General features: G+C 40.7%; 1 protein-coding gene across 4 annotated transcripts in view; it reads right to left on the minus strand.

Annotated features, from left to right (window-relative positions):
• The window catches only part of FAM110B (family with sequence similarity 110 member B), a 68,626-nt gene that overhangs the window by 23,195 nt on the left and 32,310 nt on the right, over nucleotides 1-13,121 (minus strand). Inside the window, exon 1 of one of the 4 annotated variants that reach the window (XM_081919538.1) lies at nucleotides 8,697-8,827. The exons of 2 other annotated variants lie outside the window; for them this stretch is intronic. The gene's annotated coding sequence lies outside the window, so the exon portion shown is untranslated. Of the gene's footprint in view, nucleotides 1-8,671; nucleotides 8,828-13,121 lie in introns of those variants that run through there. One more of the 4 variants, XM_081919537.1, reaches the window with a different exon arrangement.

Genomic DNA, 13,121 nt, shown 5'->3' on the forward strand with positions numbered 1-13,121 from the left:
TGTATACATGCATAGCAATAATATTTGTAAAGAAGCCTGGAGGGTTTCCATGGTAACATATTTGTTAACAAAGAACAATTATTTCACACATTTGCAAAGGAAGCAAACCTAGCAACTTATAGATAATTTCTGTATCACTACGATAAAATCAGGTGGGTAACAGTTCTGCAAGAGCAACTGCCATAGGCAGCAGAAGTTCATTTGTGATTTTCACTTGGTTTGAAATTACTGCTATTTGCAGGTAGCAAACATTATTTTGAGTGAAAGAGGCATTTTGAAAAAAATTGTTTTTGAATGAAACATTACTGTTGAAATCAGGAGAAAGAGGCACACAGAATGCCGTCTTTAACTGAACCAAACTGTTACCATCTCATCTTCTCTTGTCTCAGTTCAATTTAAGCTTTTTCATTATCATCTAGTCTATGCTTGAACTCAGGCAGATCATTCAGGGAAGGCATCACAATAGCACACTGTTATGAAAAGGAGAAATGGGGCAGTGTGCCATCAGCAGACCAGTGAATTTTCACCCTATAAATGACTTGGCACAATGCGTCATGGATAATAACAGCACATTTATGTTAATTTTTATTTGATTATTTGATTTGATAAATTGTTGATTTAACTGGATTAATATATTGCTTAAGCATCAAAAATTCTAGGTGGTTTATGTAAAATACACATGAAAATTACCGGTACAAATAACATCAGATGCTAAAAACATGTTCGCCCTATTTTTTTCATGTAGTTATCTCACATCACAAACTTTGCCAGTGTGCAGACAGCACTAGAAGTTTATTACTCTAAGATAATATAGAATAATTAAACCACCTGATAGAAAAGGTTTCATTTCTGCCAAGACATCTGAAAATGTGTTTTACAGGGCACCTATTTGATTAAAAAGAAAAGAAAAGAAAAAAATCTGAATAGCTTGCATTGTTTTTGAAAGATAAAGGTCTTTAAAGGTCTTCCTTTTTAGAATCTGGCTATAGAAAAACTACTCCCACAATCAATGAAAAATGCTACTCCAGTCATCTCTTCCCAACAGAAATCTCTCTTTACAGCACATACCTTCAAAACAAACTTATTCATTGAAAGCCCAGAAGAAAAGAATGTAGGGTATATGCCTTGCTAAGTTACCCATGTCCTCATTCTGTTCCTAATTAATGTTGGTAAACCAATGTTTAGAAATGGAAAGTTTTCTTCAGAAAAATATAGATGTGGAGAATATTCACTTCACATCACTAATCAAAACTATAGCACTTGGAAAACAGACCACTTTCACTCCTTTTCTTTTTACACATCTTCTAAACCTTTCACATTACCATGCCACTATACGACATTTTCCTGCTGTAATAAAAAGGGAGGGAAAAGAACCAGAAACAAAAGCTTCAGGATTTCAAAGAAGAGCTTACAAGCAATTTGTTGCCTCTGTAGCTATGTACTATGCACCCAAGTTCAGTATCACCAACTGGCAAAGTCCCAATCAGAGATGCTAAGGAAAAGGAAACAGATTTGAAGCAGAAGGCTGGCGCTGGCAGGGGAAAACAGCATGAAAGAGTGTCATGTTCTACTAAATCCGCTATTGCTGTGGATGATGCAGGGGCTCCGGAATGACTTCCCATTCTCCAGTGGAGCAAATAAAATCCCACCAGCACTGAACTTGCTTCAAAGAAGATCAGGCTAGAAGGTCCAAAAGGAGCCAAAGAAAGAATCAGCTGTAGTCTATCCCATTCCTCTTTACTGTCATTTCACCCCTTTTCCATTGCTTGAAGTAGTGTGCATGCACACAGAAAGGGGACTGAGGAGGTGGTGACATTGAAAATGGATGCTGGTAGTTAAGACACTGGAGATGTCACTAGCCCACCCCACTCCCCAAAAGAAGCGGGGGAGAGAACCCCAACCATGGACATATCCTTGATGTGTCAGAGAACTTGGGTTTATGGCAAGCGGACACAGTGTAAACAACTTTGCTTTCAGTGAGAATGACAATATATCAGAACCATTTTAAATGCAAATTAATGTCTTTGAAAGATAACATGTCCCTGCACTTTTATGAGATAATAATACTGTTGGCTAGTGTATCATATTTTCATATTGAGAGATAATGATACAAGCACCATTTCAACAACAAAAATTAACGGAGCTGTAACAGGCAGACCAAGATAGTTGGAAAATAAGAGTTGAATGCTGCATTTTCTCATATCTGCTGGATTAATAGCTTAATAGGTGGCTTGTCAATTGGTGAAACAGAGCAAAATCAAGCAGTTTTAGCTATGGGTGAATGTTTTGTCTGCTAAAACAAAGTGTGAGCAAATTTTTTCATATCATGCATTCCCTTAAAAATCCAACTTTTTCCTGAGTGAAACTAGCCATGTGTAGAAGTTTTTACTGTAGCCTCTTTGCAACTGGTTTGATTGCCTGCCTTGAAATATTAAAGTTTTACAGCACATTTTCGCTGCCTGTCAGGAGGACATTCTCTTGTCAAAGGCAATATTTATGTATCCAAGGAAAATCAGATTTCTCTGACAAAGTAGGAGTTATGAATTTTTTATGAGAGTGTATTATAAAGTTGAAGTGCATTTCTATCAGCTGGGAAAACTGATGTTTAACCAGGTAAAAGAAAAAAAAATACTTCTTTATAACTCTTGGTCAAAATATTGTTTCACCTTGCTGTATTTACTTATTTAAAGCATACACACTGCCCTCCCAAGGTGGCTTGCCAAAACATTTTAACATATGTAAACATATATTTTACACCAAGCTACAAGAAGTACAATGTTAAAATTAAAAGCCAGCAGCAGTTAAAATTTCCAAAATTAGTTAAACAGCCTGGAAATAAATAAAAAAAGATATTCCAAAGTTAATTAATATAATAATAATAATAATAATAATAATAATAATAATAATAATAATAATAATATATTTATATCCTGCCCATCTGTTTCACTCTGGGTGGGTTATAACAAAATATAAAAATACAGTAATGCATCAAACATTGAAAGCTTCCCTAAACAGGACTGCCTTCAGATGTCTTCTAAAAGTCTGGTAGTTCTTTATCTCTTTGGCATCTGGTTGGATGGCATTCCACAGGGTGGGTGCCACTACCGAGAAGGCCCTCTGCCTGGTTCCCTGTAACTTGGCTTCTCACAGTGAGGGAACTGCCAGAAGGCCCTCAGCGCTGGACCTCAGGGTCTGGGTAGAACGATGGGGGTGGAGACGCTCCTTCAGATATACTGGACTGAGGCCGTTTAGGGCTTTAAAGGTCAGCACCAACACTTTGAATTCTGCTCAGGAAAAAAATAATAATATAAAAATACTTTTTTCTTGTTGTATAAATAAATATTACAAATTTTTTTTTTAAAAAAAGAATTCTGCTCAGAAACGTACTGGGAGCCAATGTAGGTCTTTCAAGACCGGTGTTATGTGGTCTTGGCAGCCGCTCCCAGGCACCAGTCTAGCTGCCGCATTCTGGATTAGTTGTAGTTTTTGGGTCACCCTCAAAGGTAGCCCCACATAGAGCGCATTGCAGTAGTCCAAGCGAGAGATAACCAGAGCATGCACCACTCTGGCGAGGCAGTATATGGGCAGATAGGGTCTCAGCCTGTGTACCAGATGGAGCTGGTAAGCAGCTGCCCTGGACACAGAATTGACCTGCGCCTCCATAGACAGCTGCGAGTCCAAACTGACTCCCAGGCTGCACACCTGGTCCTTCAGGACCAGGGAGTCCTCCACACCCACCCACCTCCTGTCCCCCCAAAACAGTACTTCTGTCTTGTCAGGATTAAACCTCTATCTGTTAGCCTCCATCCATCCTCTAACTGCCTCCAGACACTCACACAGGACCTTCACGGGTTCTGATTTGAAAGAGAGGTAGAGCTGCCTATCATCCGCATATTGATGGACACCCAGCCCAACCCCCCTGATGATCTCTTCCAGCGGCTGCATGTAGATGTTGAAAAACATGGGGGAGAGGACAGAACCTTGAGGCACCCCACAAGTGAGAGCCCAGGGGTCTGGACACTCATCCCCCCCCTACTTTCTGAACACGGCCCAGGAGGAAGGAGCGGAACCAGTGTATAACAGTGCCCCCAGTCCCTCTAGACCATCCAGAAGGATGTTATGGTCAAACGCTGCTGAGAGATCCTGCAGAACTAGGAAACAGCTCTCACCTTTGTCCCTAGCCCGCTGGAGATCATCAACCAGTGTGACCAAGGCAGTTTCAGTCTCATGATGAGGCCTGAATCCCGACTGGAAGGGATCCAAATGGTCCTCTTCTTCCAGGCGTGCCTGGAGTTGTTCAGCAACCACTTGCTCAATCACCTTGCCCCAGAATGGAAGATTTAAGATTGGGTGATAGTTGGCCATACTGGCCGCATCTAAAGATGGTTTTTAAAGAAGTGGTTTGATAACCGCCTCTTTCAGTGAGTCTGGGAAGGCCCCCTCACAAAGAGAAGCATTCACCACCCCGTGAAGCCCATCGCCAAGCCCTTCCTGGCTAGCTTTTATAAGCCAGGATGGGCAAGAATCAAGGAGACAGGGGGTTGGTTTCACTCGTCCAAGCAGCCTGCCCACATCCTAGGAGGTAACAGATTGGAATTAATCCCACGCAACTTGACTAGACAGGACTCTAGCACTCTCCCGCTCCAGCCCTGCTCCCACGGTGGAGTCCACCTCTTCCTGAATCTGAGCGACTTTATCTGCAAAAAACTTTGCAAAATCATTGCAGGAGATCATGTGGCCTGTACTAGGCCCCGATGCAGCAGGTTGTTCCGCTAAATTGTGAGCCACCTGAAAGAGTCTCCTGCTGCTGTTTTCCACAGATGCAATACAGGTGAAGAAGGTCTTCTTCGCCGTTGCTATCGCCACTTGGTAGGCTCGACATTGAGCTCTAACCCTTGTCCAGTCAGATGCAGAATGAGTTATCCGCCACCGGTGCTCTAGCCGTCTCAGCAATTGTTTCATTGCCCTCAGATCCAAGGAAAACCACGGGGCTGTCTGGGCTCCATGCAATCAGAGAGGGCACTTCAGAGCCAAACAGTCAGTGGCCCTGGTTAACTCCACATTCCAGCGGGCCACCCGGGAATCAGCTGAAAGGTCATCAACATGGGATAAAACATCCCCTACCACTCTCTGGAAACCATTAGGATCCATTAAGTGGTGGGGCGGACCATCCGAATCGGTCCCACCTCCCTGCAGAGGGGAAGGGTTGCAGAGAAGTCCAGTTGCACCAGGAAGTGATCTGACCATGGCACTTCTTTAGTTTTGCTTTTACTTAGTGTCAAATCACCAACATCCATAGAGGTGAACATGTCCGCGGCTATGAGTTGGGCCAGACTTATTCAGGGACAGCCCCATGGAGGCCATGCTTTATGCTTTCCACAAAGTCCCGAACAGCCCCTTGTAAGGTCGTGTCAGCGTGGATGTTAAAATCCCCTAAGACAACCAAACCAGGAGAATAGCAACAGTGACGCCCTTGGGGAGGGATTCCCCTAAAAATGTGGGGCCACTACTGAAAAGGCCCTGTCTCTGATGCTTGTCAGCCTAATGGCTCTTATTACTGGGCCTAACTGGAGGTCCTCCATTTGTAATAACCATAGTTCCTTTTTTTCATTCCAGGAAAGGCGGCCATCCCATATAGATTGCTGGCAATTGAAGTTCTATTTGTACATTGATACAAATGACTGAGGAACATGAGTGGGGGTGGAAATGTTATCTAACTGCTGGATATAGAAAAAGCCCCCAGTACATAATTCACTGTGTGTAACATCCTCATGCACAGAGTGACCATGATTTGTGAACTTTTAAAATACTGTGATAAAGCAGAGAGTCTAGGACCAAGAGTCCACGTAATCTATGAACACAGCTATATCTGACATTCTCCTAATATGTTATGTGGTTGTTTATTTTTGTGGTAGTGTTGGTTGGCCAGAATCCAGAGTTCTTCCTTTTATAAAACTATACTGCTACATTAATCATGAAACTGTTCTTTTGTTTGGTATTTAACTATTCATCGGTTATCTCACCAAGAAGTTTCCGAGGAACCTGGTTAAGATAGAAACATGCAGTCTCTTAAGAGTGGTCCCAAACATCTGAGGGCAGATTGTTGGCACAATCCATTGGAAGAAAGCATTCCGTGGGATCTACAATGAATGCAAACTTCAAACTCTACAATTCTATTATCACAACAAAATGAGGATGTATTGTAGGAACACCTTCTTCCTTCCATTATTTAACATTGTTAGAAACCACAAGCTTTCATGTCATCTTGCTAGCACAGTACTGATAAGGGACTAGATCAGTTTTCTCCAACCTGATGTCTTCCAGATATTGTTGGATTACACCGCCCATCATTTTATGACCATTTCCCATACTGTCTGAAACCGATGGGAAGTGTAGTCCAATAATATCTTCTGGAGGGCACCAGGTTGGGAAAGGCTGACAGGGTTACTGTGTCAGAAACAGCTTTCAGTATGGAAGATACCACATGCATGAAATGGTTATTAAGAGATGTATATAAAACCTGCCACAAATTAAGGAGTTACATCCATGTTTTCAGAAAACTAGAGCTTGTCCTATATACCGGTAGTTGCTGGCACAGAAAAGAAAGGTACTTCTCATTTTGAATTAAAACTGTCTAGAACTGTCACATGAGCTGCTGTCAACATCTGCAAGGCACTGGCAGCATCGTGCCATGCCATAAAAAGACTGCAACATTTTATTTTCCACCCACATAGATAATTACAGGAGGCAGTAGGTCTCTTTTGAAAAAGAAAACACAGGACAATTATAATTGGCAATATAGCACAGAGAGGGGCTAGCAGACAGTAACACACAGGTTGTATGTGCACACCCACTCTCTCTATTCATCACTGTCCTAGACTTAAGTGTTGCTATGCAAAAGGGCTATTCTATAATTTCTGGGAATACAGAGTTCAGAAAACACTGGTACTGAAGTTTCTTTAAGGCTATAAACAAGTAAATTAAATAAAAATAAAAATCTACAGTTCCACCCCCACATTCATGTTCAAAGTTCTTTGCATATATTATCAATTTAATCCTGTAATATGATGAGTATTATTAATATTTTAAAGCTGGGAGAGGAAGGTTGAGGTTGAGAGGGTTGCCAAAAGCCACCAACCAGTTCATAGCTGGGCTCAGATTCAAAAGTGTGATGAACCAAATTTGGGATGTCAGTGATAACCACTACTTTAACTCTTGTTCTACAAATAGAACAAAACAAACTATCAACATTATGCACCATATTAAAACAATCTAGGCTGAAGGTTAAACTCAGTAAAATATTTGATGAACGACTACTTTCTTGTGTTTGCTTTCCATCCTCTCTGTGTTCAAATGTAAAATGCACAAAGCTGACAACAAATGACAAAAAAACCCTGCTTTTATGGGCAAAAGACCGATAGCTATGACTCACCTAGTTTTGCTTTGCAATGCAGTGCAAAACTTCACTGAGGGGGGGGGGAGGGAGCCAGAGATTAGTGGGAGAGATAAGAAGTGAAAGCAAAGTAGTGAAAGTCCATAGCTTGTGCTCACTTGAGGCAAATCTCCTGTTACCCAGACGCATGGTGGCGAAGTGCCAGCTGGACAACTGGTGACCTAATGCACATTTATGGGCTATCAGCAGTCAAAACAAACCAAGGGAACATCCTCAAAGAACCTCTCCTGCAGAAACCCACTGAAACCATCGCCATCATGTGCAAGGTCCCATGCATTTGAATGGGATTTGAACACAGTAAGTCACAGCGCACTCTGAGACTACATGGAGATAGAGCTTTCTTTGGCTCCTCTTTTAATAAACCCTCGCAATCAGCATAGTTTTGAATAACTTTGGATCGGTCACCACACAAATCCCAAATGAAAAAACAGGACAATACAAGATGAATCAAATTTCGGAAATGTTTTTTTCCTGAACAGCCCCCCCCCCCCGTCCCACCAAAAAAACAAAAACCAAAAAACCCACCCAAGCTTGTCAGATATATCACTGCAGCAATATATACCTCTTTAACTACATTCAGGGCAAGGTCCCTAAACACACACACACACAAGCTTGATCTCACTGTTTGGCCTTTGGGAACAATGAGTGTGCAGAGATGGATTCACTGCACTATAGTGGCTGTTTTTGAAAGGCTGCTTAAAAAATTCAAAGGATCAAACAAAGAATTCACCCAAACAACGTAAGGTGACAGACAGACAATGGGGCATATTAATCCGAATTCCTTTCCCTATGCATAAATCGGCAGGCAGTTATTGCACCAATCACATTAAAGCATACATCCTGACATTATTCCCTGTTACCTGCTCGTTGCTTAGAAATATTTCCGTCTCCATGAAAGGCAAAATCATATATGCTCTAATTCAAATGTTCAGCCACCCCCTTCAAATAAACACCAACACTGCTCTTAGAATAACAAAAAAGGTACATGCCACGCTCCAGATTTCATATGAGAGCTATTTCTTCATGCAGTACACATTATACTTCTCTGCTAAATTCTTAGTATAATGATGTGTTTTATAATGTGATGACCATCTCGCTGGAGTACACACAATATTAATGAAAGCAAGATCAAATTAAACAGATGACATGATTAACTGTATTCATTTCATGCATGGATGTGTTTTATGGGGGGGGAGATAAAGACCTGAAAGTAATTACCATTAACTGAAACTCCTTCACTGACCTCTGCTTGCAGCCAGCAGTTGTTAAATGCTGATGGGTTTATAACAAAGAGCAATGCCTCTATCGTCTGTAGGCTTTTCTTTTATTCTACACAGAAGAGGCAGACTTCCTCCACCGTTGCATGAACACTGTACCTCTGTATCTATGTCTCTAATGCAGCATAAAGATTACTGTGGAAACCTATCAAATTGGCAAGCAGCAAACGCCAGCAGCCAATCGGAGAAAGGCGCATGCAGAATCTAGCACATGCTCTCTGAGACTTGGATACTGTCACTGCTGTTTAGCAGGCTGTTAATCTAATTATAGCAGTTTGCTAGCACAGTACTATGAAAAACGGCACATGATCAAGAAAATAAAACACCCCCCCCCAAGGCAGGTATTCTAGGAATGTCTAATTGTATGTGTATGAGTGTGTGTGTACATGTGCTATTTCTTTAATTGCAAAAAATCAAATTCACACATTCAGCTTATTTCAATACTCCCTCATGAGATCTGAAACCACGAAGCAGCATTCATCAATTTCAAAGCCAGTTTCCTTCATAGGTTATGCTACAATATAGTGTTTAATTTTTTATATGCAAAATTGTTGCATTTGTATGAAATACGATCATTTTCCTTGACATATCACAGACTGGCAGTAGAGAAGGATGAGTAATTCCAATTCTGGTTTATTGTGCTAGTGTAATGAGGATGCATATAAACGTTTGGCACATACATGGCTTCTCAAAGCAAAGTTATAGTGGAGCTGCTGAAACTTGTAAAGAATATGCTTGAGTATTTTGCTGAATTGTGACTCTATATCTGTGTTTCCAAAAACAATTCAGGGGTCTACATACCCTCACTAGTTCCCCAGAAGCAAATGTTCTTCTCTATCAGTGAGCATCCCTGCCCAGTACAAAGATTCCTTTCCATGCATTATCTGCACTTGGCAGGGACCTCTGGAAAAAAGAAGCATTCTGTGTTGGGCACAACAGACCAGCTCTGTCATCTTCCAAGTTTTTTGTTGCATGCAAAGAACCTTATTTTGTGTGCAGCAGGTATGTACAGGATATTAGGATCGGCAGAGGATGCCCACTAATCATTTTCTTGATGGCATATTGAGAGGAACAAGTGTAAGATGTGCAACAATATCAAGTCTCAGCAGCCAGGAGAACTAGGAAAGTTGGCAGTGGATCTAGGCCTCCACACCAGGCTTGTTCCCGCTTCCATTCAGGTAGTGTCATGTAGTGAGAAAGGAGTGGGGTAGTTAGCCTGGAAGGCAGGTATGTGGCTGGGGTTTAGGTTACTTGATTTGGGGAGCATGACAAGACAAGTCACACCCCATTACAACAATGTGAAATGAGATGAATTATCTGCCCCATCCTCTACAGTAATTGCATATGCCAAGCAACCTATAGAGTAAAGTGGGCAGTGGCTATGATGGCGAGCACAAATAATGACTAGCCAAGATAAAATTTATGGAATCCTGATTTAGGGTGGTCAAATAGCTAAAACAGGGCAAAGTAATAATGCTTATTTCAACAACCTACAATTAAGGGAAAGCCAACAAAACAAATCAATGCTAGAGGCAGGGCTTGAAGCTAGCCTCCCAGTTCTCATTTTCTTTCCTTCTCTTTGACCCAATCTGGTCGGTAGTAAAAATTACCATCTAAATAATGAATACACTAATTCAACCCAGGAATAAAAACTTTAAACTGTTTATGCAGCTATATATTATATGTTGCAAAGTATTTTTAAACTTTGCTAAAAATGCATGTGCTTAAACTCACTGAATGAAACATAGACATCAACCATATCTGTCCCAATTTACTCCAGTACTACTTAAGCACACTTAAAAAAAGAACAAAAACCAGATTGAACTTGTTAGGTCCATAACTGTATTTTATTTGACACCCACATTCTCTAATGATTCTCAAATTATGAAGATGCTTCATCTGGAGATTCACAAAATCTATGCTATTTAGGCTTGTCTTTCCTTCTGTAAATGAAACATGATCAAGCCCTTCCCAACAAATCTTTTTGTATACATAATCAGTGGAAACCACCAGTAATTGTTAGGGTGAAAACAGGCCTTTGTGGACTTTTGTTTTTACACAAAAACATTTCTGAATTCCTTGAATATGGCAATAAATTGAGTAAAGTTAAATTACAGGTCATTCACTGACAAGCCACTATTTGTCAAACTCTAGTATCTTGCCATCAACATGTACATCCGTCTTTGCACATTATATGAATTGAGGAAAGACCCTTTATCCCGCTCTGAGGTTTTAGCATAATGGCCCAGATTTATTTAATAACTAGCCATGAATTTAACATCCAGATGTTATGTGTGCTAAATTCATGTCAACCTGAAATTCATGTCAAGTTTAACACCTATGGACACTTACCGTGGGAGTAAATTCCACTAAACTCAAATGAGTATACTTGTCAAAAGACATCTGTGGGACTGTACTGCATATTTCCCCCCCCTGATTTCTTATTATTAATAATGCAAGTTATGAGGTACTTTCCTTCTGTATTGGATTATGACTTTTATCTTTCTGTTGCATCAGACATACCATGGCAGCAAAATTAAGCTTGCAATTCCTGTGCAATAACCAACATAATTAAAGCTTTTCCAACATTAATCCAAATTAGTTGATAAAAAGTGTTATTGACATATCTGCAAATTATTTTACTGGTGAAGAAGAAGAAAATTTAACATGCAAGGCTGACATGCTGCTCAAACATTCAAATTCAATAAACAAATCTCCCAAACCGAGCATGGCTAGGAATTTAATTGGAATGTAAAAGGATGGAATGTCTCACTGCCCACGTTCACATTTTGCAGAAAACTTTAACAAGTTTAAAATGAAAGGAGAGCAAAAATGTGCATCTTGATTGCCTTGAGAAAATGCCAGTAATGAAAACACAGCCAACATATCTAGTTTCCATTCATAAATTTATTCCCCATTCTATAAATTAATGAAAACTCTTATTGTATTTTTCTAGACTAAAAAATGGCTAGTAATATCTTAAAACTAAGGTGCTGCAAGCTTTTGTTCCTTTTTCTAGCACAGATTAATACAATTACTCTTCCAGAATTTAAGATTCCCTGACTGTTCCTACAAAGATTTACCGTACTCAGAGGTAAGAGCCAATAAGTTCAGCAAAGCTGACTCCCAACTAAACATCCATAGGATTGCAGCCTAAGAGAGTTTCACTTCCTAAAAAAAAACTGAGAAGAGCATTTGCAGTCCCCTTCTATCTCTCAGGCAAGCAGGAAGCTGCATAAGAAACGTGGACGAGATATTAAGGGCTTGCTTGCAAACAAAAAATAAACAAGTGGGATTAACTGCTGAAGTTATATTATGTGCTGTGGTGGTGGCTGTTCATTGGGACTGCTAGGGTGGAAGGCAAGGAGGAGAGGAGCAGGCGGTGCCAGAGACAATGACATGCAGGGCCACCCACAATTGCTTGGAAGACTGCAGATTGACTGAAAATGACAGAGGTTGGTCATCATCAGTAAGTACCCCAGTTACCCAAGGAACCAGCCTCCCCTGCTTTATTTAGAATATCAGTGCTGCACAACTAGAACAGTAACCATTAAGCTCTTCTGGATTTCAGAACGCTACTTTGCATTAAGAGAGAACTACTTCTGAATTTTATCCCTTATGTTAAATAGCATCCTGACCCCTTTCTAAGATATCTAAACATATGCCACAAGGGCATTTTGGAATCTTCTTAGCGCTCTCTTCAGCAACTTTTGCAATTTCTACCTCAGGCACATATTTGGATTGCTTTGCCATAGGAAGTCAAGCTAGGATGAGTATTCCTAGTGCAGAATGAGCTCTTGGTTCTGACACACCTACATCACAATAAATAGAGGGGTGAAAGCTTCCAGGAAGTAGAAGCAAGAGCAGCACTCCCATAAGCCTGTAGTGAAGGTAAGGGAACAGAATGCCACTTTCAAATAATCTCCTTCCTTTCTCATAAGACACTCATATATACGGTTAGAATATACTTGTTAGAAGGCCATGGAATTCACTTGCATGTTTTGTCTCTTTTGCCACACACTACAAAGAAACACAACCTGGTAGAGCTACTCAGACAAGGGTTCCCTTTGGGTCTCTCTGGGATTATGCCAATGGAACAAAACCAGCCTCGCCTGCCGCAGTAGCTGTGGCTACCAGTAATAGGCATGTGTCAGATTTATTTCTCAGCTGCAGTCCACCGACTAAGTTAATCTCTCCATACCCAAACCCTTAATTCTACTTCATTTTACCTTTTTTCTTCATGTTTAACAAGTTTCCCTTTTTGAAAGTGTGTTGGACAATGAAAGACTTTTGGGGCAATGTTACGCTCATATGCATGCTGAATTTCACCGCACAGTGGCAATTGCTCCAGACTATCATACAAGTTCCTGGGCAATATGGAGGATAGTCAT

This window comes from Podarcis melisellensis (genome assembly GCF_964234715.1).
Source record: "Podarcis melisellensis genome assembly, chromosome: 7".
NCBI classification, from domain to species: Eukaryota; Metazoa; Chordata; class Lepidosauria; order Squamata; family Lacertidae; genus Podarcis; species Podarcis melisellensis.